Source organism: Sinocyclocheilus anshuiensis, unplaced genomic scaffold (assembly GCF_001515605.1).
Source record: "Sinocyclocheilus anshuiensis isolate Anshui unplaced genomic scaffold, SAMN03320099.WGS_v1.1 scaffold958, whole genome shotgun sequence".
Taxonomy (NCBI): Eukaryota; Metazoa; Chordata; class Actinopteri; order Cypriniformes; family Cyprinidae; genus Sinocyclocheilus; species Sinocyclocheilus anshuiensis.
In genome coordinates this window covers 880,463-888,825 of record NW_015539929.1, presented here as the reverse complement: position 1 = coordinate 888,825, position 8,363 = coordinate 880,463, and the positions used below count along the sequence as shown (strand labels likewise).

At 37.9% G+C, this 8,363-nt stretch overlaps 1 pseudogene; it reads right to left on the bottom strand.

Annotated features, from left to right (window-relative positions):
- Positions 1-7,159: 7,159 nt before the first annotated feature.
- LOC107686781 (uncharacterized) lies at positions 7,160-7,981 on the bottom strand (annotated as a pseudogene).
- Positions 7,982-8,363: the final 382 nt, after the last annotated feature.

Here is an 8,363-nt window from a genome sequence, read left to right as displayed (position 1 = left end):
ATAATTTATTTTTACAATAAATCCCCAACATTTATTCATGATCTGAAAGTAGTTGTATTAGATGCTATTACCAACGGATTGGTTAGAACTTTATTATTTTATTTATCTATTTATTATTATTATTATTATTATTAAATAATAATAATAATAATAATAATAATATAGTTGTCAGGATCATCTGTGTCATGTGTCATGTTATGCCCCTGTTTCTGTTCCCTTATTTGGTCATGTTCCTGTCCTCGCTTTGTTTTGATTAGTGATTAGTCATCCCATACACCTGTGTTTCCCCAATCATTCCCTGTATTTAAGTCCTAGTCTGTGCAGTCTGTGTCTGTCGGTTCTACTTGCTATTTTCATGTGTTTCCTGCCATTCCAAGTGTTGGATGTACCCTGTGTTTCTTGGATTAAAGACTGTTTCGTTTATTCCTCGTCTCCATCGTTCCTCGCCATCGCAGATTGTGACAATAGTACATTCCTGAGATCAAAGATGTTTTGATAATAATAATTATTATTATTATTCTTTGTTTAACACTTATTCAACAATTTGAAAATGTGTCTTTCATAAATTAATTAATGGATAAACAAGGAAACTGACATGACAGTAGCTTATTGAATTGACTGCCTTTCACTGTATTTTATTTTATTTTTTATTATTTTGTGCAAATGAAATGTGCGGTCTATGCAGAAGAAGGTCCACTGCTGTGATTCAAGCAACACTGTTTCAAGTTCAGACCTCGCCTTTCACTGTATTTTATTTTATTTTTTATTATTTTGTGCAAATGAAATGTGCGGTCTATGCAGAAGGTCCACTGCTGCGATTCAAGCAACACTGTTTCAAGTTCAGACCTTTCAGCATATCAGCACCTATTCGTTGCTCAACAACCTGTAACTGATGAATGCAAGCATGAACTACACTATGATTGATTATTCAGTCATAACCCAAGTCACACATACAGAAGTCTTAAAGGTACAGTAGCTGCCTGTTGAATTCCAAACTAAAATGCTCAAGAAAAAGCTCAATTTTTAGAGCCAGAAACGCTGGCGAACATTATAAGTGGACTTCAGGCAGAAACTGCTGCGGTGGTGTATAAAATGACCCCTTTAATGCTCTTTTGCTTGGGTTGTGAAAGCACTAGTATTCAGTGTACTTACAAATGACATATGAACCTCTTGTTTGAGTTTCTCTCAGTATAATGGCGTTTTTGACACCGCACATAAATCTAGTCCGCCTCCTCTAACATTTGCACTGCTGCAGATATCTGATATGCGGATTAGTCTTATAAGAGATCCGCAGATGGAGACCTCTGCTGCTGCACTTATTTTTCTCAGGATTCAGAAAGCAATCTTCTACGTCTCTGCTTTAAATAACATCTCTGCGCCGAGCTTTTAGAGATGGCCCACGTTTTCTCTTTTTTTTCTTCTCCTCAAAACAGATTTTCAGTGGTATCTTGGAGCGCAGTCATGAAAGATTCATGAGTTTACATTCCCACGGGTGAATTATGGATGTCTCCTAATTATTTTTTACAGCGTTTAATTAATTCATCTGCTCCACAGTGAACGGTCCAAATCAAATGCTGGTGCAGTAATAGAGAGCATTTGTTCTGAGGGGATTGGGTTGGTTCAGATCTTCTTACCTTATCTGGGACCCATGAGAATCCTGGGCGTCCTGTTCATGGATACGAGTGTGAGTCAAGAGCTTCTCATAGTGAGTGTGACTGATGCTTGGCTCAGATGGGTCATTTCAATGGCCCATTCTCAAACTGGGCTGTCTAAAATAGCCATGAGTGTGTTAAAAATAGCGGGGACGAACAATTCTGAACCTAAATATTACTGAAAGCCACTGTAAATCATAAAAAAACTAAATGAGCAATTGTCATACGCAGCAAAACTGTTGACTTGGCTGGTTTTTACATTAGAGATACTGTCAATGAGAGGTTTCGGGTCAGTAATTATTTTATTTTATTTTATGAAGTTGTTTTTATTCAGCAAAGATGCATTAAATGAGACATATTATGCCCCTTTTTACAATATGTAATATAAGTCTCTGGTGTCCCCAGAATGTGTCTGTGAAGTTTCAGCTCAAAATACTACACAGATCATTTATTATATCATTTTGAAAATGCCTATTTTGAGTGAAAGCAGAAACACGCTGTTTTTCGGGCCTGTGTCTTTAAATGAAAATGAGCTGCTACTCCCCGCCCCCTTTTCCAGAATAGAGCTGCGCCATTACAGCTCGTACCTGCTAAAAAACATCTGTTTTGGTTCTGATTATCATGTTTATCGCGCTGAAATCATGCGTTTTAAACCATACGAGTTTAAACTTCTGCTATACGTTTTCTGAGCGCACACATCCGAAGCACACGCACAGAAAGCGGCTGTCACAGCATGTGAGTACTAAACTAAGTTATCATTCACACACAAGTTTACGTTAAAAACACACGAGTTACAAAAACAGTCGGTTATGTCTGTGAAGGTAAACAGCTGGGAAATAAATCGCATGTTTGTTTTAGATCTGTGTGGCAGCAGCAATATACATTAAATAAATCAATAAATCCACTGCTGTCTTGTCTCTTCTGAGGCTGGGACTCTAAACAGTGTTCTGTGCTCATCTGTGCAGCCAAAGACAGAACAGTTAGCATGTTTTGCGCAAACTTTCACCATGGCGTTAGAACTGGTACACCGTTGTCGCTTGCAAAATCAAAATGACGACACCATAGGTGGAAACTTACAGATTAAGGGGCGGTAATATTATAATGAGATCCCTTTGCCACGTCACCAAGGGAGCGAAATCAGACGCGCTCATTTTCTCAGACGCTTGCAGAAAAAGGATTCCCAAAACAAAGTTACTGGGTTAATCTTTTTCATGTTTCCTTGGTTGGTAGATGCGCTGGGGACCTGATTATAGCACTTAAAACCTGGAAAAGTCAGATTTTCATGATGTCACCTTTAAATTAATTGAAAACAAGACAATTATAATAGTAAAAAAAAATTGTGAAAAATTAAATATATCACGGTTTCCACAAAAACATGAAGCTATCTATTTCAGTGCAGCAAATCAGCATATTAGAATGATTTCTGAAGGATCATGTGGCACTAAAGACTGCAGTAATGATGCTGAAAATTCTGCTTTGATCACAGGAATAAATTATATTTTAAATTAAATTCAAACAACAAAATAAATATTTAAGTTGTAATAATATTTCACAATATTACTGTTTGTATTTTTGATCAAATAAATTCAGCCTTGGTTATTTTAAAAATAATAAAAAAAAAATCTTACTCTTTTTTTAATGGTGTACAAAGCTTTTGTATTTTAAGTGTTGTTGAGGACATTGAGGAAAACCAAGGATTATTACAAAAATGGCATCCCTTTTAGGTGTGCAGGTATTTTTCTGCATGATTTGTGTTTGCTCATTTTGTGTGCATGTGAGCAGGACGTACAGTAATCCGTCATGTCTAGTTTATGCAGTCTGTGGTCTATTTCTGTCTTAGATAAATTGCGCTAAGCTCTCTATAGTACCTCTCTATTACATTTTTGTCCTCTGGTTAAAAACACAGGTGGTCTGTAAACAGTTTGAGGATTTGAATGGGTCCTAGATATGAAAAACATTTAATTAGAATAAATTGCAAACACAAGTGTTGTATTTAAAGAGACACTTAATGTATACTATATACCATTGACAGAATGTATAGTAGATAGGACGAATTGCACTCCATGTAAATTGTAATTAACCTAATCTAATGATAGTCTAGGCTGATTAACTGTGTGATTTGGCCATTTTGAGATTATTGTTGATAATTGTGTCAGGTAAGCTCAAAAGGGACAAAAAACAGCCACTTAATCTGTCATTAATTAATTAAAAAGATTGCGGTCCTATTCACATTTTGTTTATATATTCTTCAGTATATTTTCAGTATATAATATCTATATATGTGTATGTATATATACATATATAATATGTATATAATATGCATGTTTATAAAAATATGTATATTTCAACCCAAGAAAATACATTCACATGTCACATTTAAAGCACTTAAAATTTCTAAAAAGAACTGTAAGATTAGAAATGTGTTTTGTTGCACTGAAATACATTCTGGTATATGAAAGTTGAAACTAAATATATTTTAAATTTAAAAAATATGTTTTATTGAGCTTTAGAATTTAGCCTATATTTTAAATATATTTTGGCCAGAAAATAATATATTTTTTGCCATATGGGCATAGGCAGAGGGTGAACCAACTCCAGGGTAAGGCTAAAAGCAGCCAAATGTATTAAACATTATAAACCCGTCTTTTTAAGAACGAGACATCGGTGTCATGTAGGCTAAAAAAAAGTTTAATGGGACTAAATTTGTATTTAACGTGATTACAATTTAATAAAAACGTTAGAAATTGATAATTGTATAACGTTTCCTTTCCACTGTTATTCAACAGTGAATAAATTATATATAGCAAGTGACATTATCACTAACATTGATCTATCGCGAGTTTAAGTACTCTCAAAAAAACAAAACTATCGTTATAATCACTGAAGCTGTATACACTGTGAAATGAATCTCTTGCTTACATTGTACGTACATCTGCGCTTTGTTGTTTAGGATGAGAGAATTCGCAGGAGTCCGGAATTCGGTCAGCGAACGCGCGCGCACTCAACAAAACTGATCTGTTTCAATGATGACTCATCTGAACGCCTCTGATTGGCCATTGCATTCCTAAGCTCAACAGATACGTGTGTGATTGGTTATTAGGGCTGCACGATAAATCGCATGCGATATTTAATGCGCATCTTGTCAGAAAGCCGGTTCTGTAATCAGCGGTAAATCTCCATCACGTGCGTGCTTTCACATTGAGCAGCATTAACTACACAGAAGCACGCACGTGATGGAGATTTACCGCTGATTACAGAACCGGCTTTACTGATAAGATGCTCGTTAAATATCGCATGCGATTTATCGTGCAGCCCTAGTTAAAATGCGCAACACTGTAAAAACGCCTAAAATGAAATACGGTGCAACATGAGCAGATCTTAATTTAATGCCGCAATCGACACTGTCTATTCATATTCACTTTGTTAGCAACAGACGTAATAGATTTAATTTGTTTGTGCAGGGGCATTTTTGTCCAATTTAGTGGCATTTTTGCCCCAAGTCCCTGTGGCCAGGGGAAGTTTACACACGCCTATGCATATGGGATATGGGAGTGAACAACTTTCTGATTCAAATAAAGTTGTTAAAATGCAGATGACATGATGTATATTCAGGGTGAAGCAGCGTTGACAGAAGCCTAACAAGATGTATGAATTAATAAATAAGATGACTGGAGTCGAGCCGCCTCATGTTTCATCTGTGTGGTTTCACTAATCAAATTAAGATCCAGGCCAATATGACACTGTAGCTGAGCTTATTACAGCAGCAGCACAACAAATCACTGACATTCACACAACCTGTGGCCGCGGCTATGCAGTCTGATAAATATTGAGTTTGTAGTTTCTCATCAGTTGAATATGAAATGAACTGAGAGATAAAAGCTGCAGGCGTCAGGTGAGCTTCACCAACTGTTATTAGATTCAGTCTGTATGGATGTCACATCTCAGATACTGCCCCCATCATGATGAGCAGCAGCTCCAGAAGATCTAGTGTTTTCATTGAGAGAATATTTAATTTTATTGCTCACAGGTTTCTCTTTCATATCTCAAGAGCTTTTGGTGCAGTTCAGTTTCTTTTGAAGTGCTTAAAGTCGGTCTGGGATTCATTCAACTCATTCAACTCAAGTGAAATAAAGTTGAGTCTCTTTTGTGCCATGTGTCTTTTATAGAAACAAGATAATATATGCGGTTTAATAATTACACTGGAACAAAATCGAATGCAATACTTCATGTTATTATCACTTTATTTATGACCTGTGAAAATCCCTCCAGTAGAAAAAGGTGTTTGACTTGTAATAAGTGTAGATGAGATGAAACGCTTATTAAACAAAGCAAAATCTTTTTTTCATTTTTTTGATAATTTAATTTTTCCTCCTGTAAAGGGAATTTAATCAAATTTTATTTAATTAAATTTTATTTTTATTTTGTGCTCTGTAGTCTTCAATTTTGCTAATATTTTTTAATAACAACAACAATGAAATGTCATGTAACAGGAAATTATTCATAACTGCAATAAATTATTTAAGAAATTAATAACAACTACTGTTTTTTATTTTATTTTGTTTTATTTTATTTATTTTTATGTTCTGTAGTTTTCGATTTTGATGATAATTGATTAATAATATAAATTTATTAATAACAAATGCATATATGATAATGTAATGATATAAATGTATTTTATTTTATGATGTTTAGTCATCCGTTCTGACCGAGAAATTTTTCACCAATCTTACGTGTATTGTGAGTTGTGCTTCCATGAAATGTCATCTAACAGGAATATGTTAGCATAGAGTGCTTTCTTAATTAACATCTTTAACGCATCCTCATATTCGCACACTCCATAATTACTCTTTATTATTCCTCAGCAATTTAAGGTATTGTCGGGGAGTGCGGGCGAAGCGAGGGAGAGGATGTTTCATCAAGCTGCATCACTGGTCTGTTAAATCACACTGGTGTCACGGGGAGTGATGGGAGCAGCGCTGTATTATCTGAGAGTCATTACCGCTCGCCTCTGCCATTAACACAAACTCGTTTACAACACTTACAGGGCTCTGAGAGAACTAGATGTTTTAGGGTCACTGCTACTTCCATTGTGCCGTGTTGTCTTGGCATGTCCGATAGCAAGCAGAGAGACAGGCATGATAAAAGTTTGATGATGGATGCTCTGTGTCTTTCCTGATCTGGCAAACTCAGATCTGATTGGCTGGCTTTATGCCGATAAACCCACACAGGGATTTGTAATCAGTCCTGAAAACCAAGACATGTTTACAAGATTGCATTATAGATGTTGTCAGATGGCCTATTCCTGTCTGATGACCAGAATATTTTGCACATCACAGTCTTAATCAAAAGTCTGGCTGCATGAGAGCTGGAAAATTATTGTTTTAATTACAGGCTTTGGTGCAAGAAGCCTTAAGTAACATTTGTTTTATTTGTTGTATTATTATTAGTAGTAGTAGTAGTAGTTGTTGTTGTTGTAGTAGTATTACTACTTCTTCTTTGTCCTAGTGTTAATCCCACGCAATGGCAGGGTCCACTTTTCGGCACACTCGTCTCCATTTGGCTCGATCCAAGGCGTCTTCTGGGATGACGTTCACATAACACATGTCTTCGGTAATCCGGTTCATCCATCTCTTCTTTGGTCGTCCATGTGGCCTCCGGCCTTCAGTCTCGAGACGCAAGGCGGTCCACGCTACCGAATTTTTGCCGCTGCGCATAATGTGTCTGTACCATCGGAGCCGTCCCTCCATCATCTTGGCCGTGATTGGCGCAACACCCAGCTGTCGTCGTACATCTTCGTTCATGGCGCGTTATCTGAAGGCTCCAACGAAGCATTTACATTTACATGACGTGGAGAGCTTGCTCGTGCTTTGCTGTCGCCGGCCAGATTTCGGATCCATACAGGGCGACTGGGCGGACTACGGTCTTGTAGATTTTCGACTTGAGGCGCAAAGGCATCCGGTGGTCACACATGACAACAGTTACCTGGCGCCACTTCATCCAGGCGGCGTTGACACGGGCACGGGCGGTGGGAAGAGACTCACCGTCGCTGCAGATGACAGAGCGGAGGTACTTGAATTGTTGCACTTTCTGTAGGTCCGCTCCGCTGACGTAGACATTCCAGCGGTTTGCAGGCTGCATTCCATGTACTCCGTCTTCTCGGTGCTCAAGTGCAAGCCGTATTCGCCGAGCCGACTGTGCCACTGCTGGGCTTCTTCTTCGAGTTCCGCACGTTGTTCATTGGCCAGGAAGATGTCATCGGCGAACAAGAGCGACCACGGGTGAGGCAACTGAAGGTCCGCGGTGACAGTGTCCATGCAGAGGATGAACAAAAGGGGAGATAAGGCCGATCCTTGATGCACTCCGACGTTAATGGCGAATGGCGGTGTCGTTCCGGCTCGTGCGGGACAAGATCGAAAGCCTTCTCCAGGTCGAGGAACGCCATGTGGATAGGTTTGTTTTTCTCTGGATGTTTCTCCATGAGTAGCTGCATTGGTTCGGCAAGATGCTGACAATCTTCCGAAGTCTGACGTCGATGACCCGTTCGAATACTTTCATGGCATGGCATAGAAGACGGATTGGCCGGTAGTTTGAGCACTCCATCACATCGCCCTTGCCCTTCCAAATGGGCACCGTTATGCTGGTAGTATTACTTAGTTTAATCATTTTATTTTATAATATATTTTTATTTCATTATGCTGTAATAATAATAAT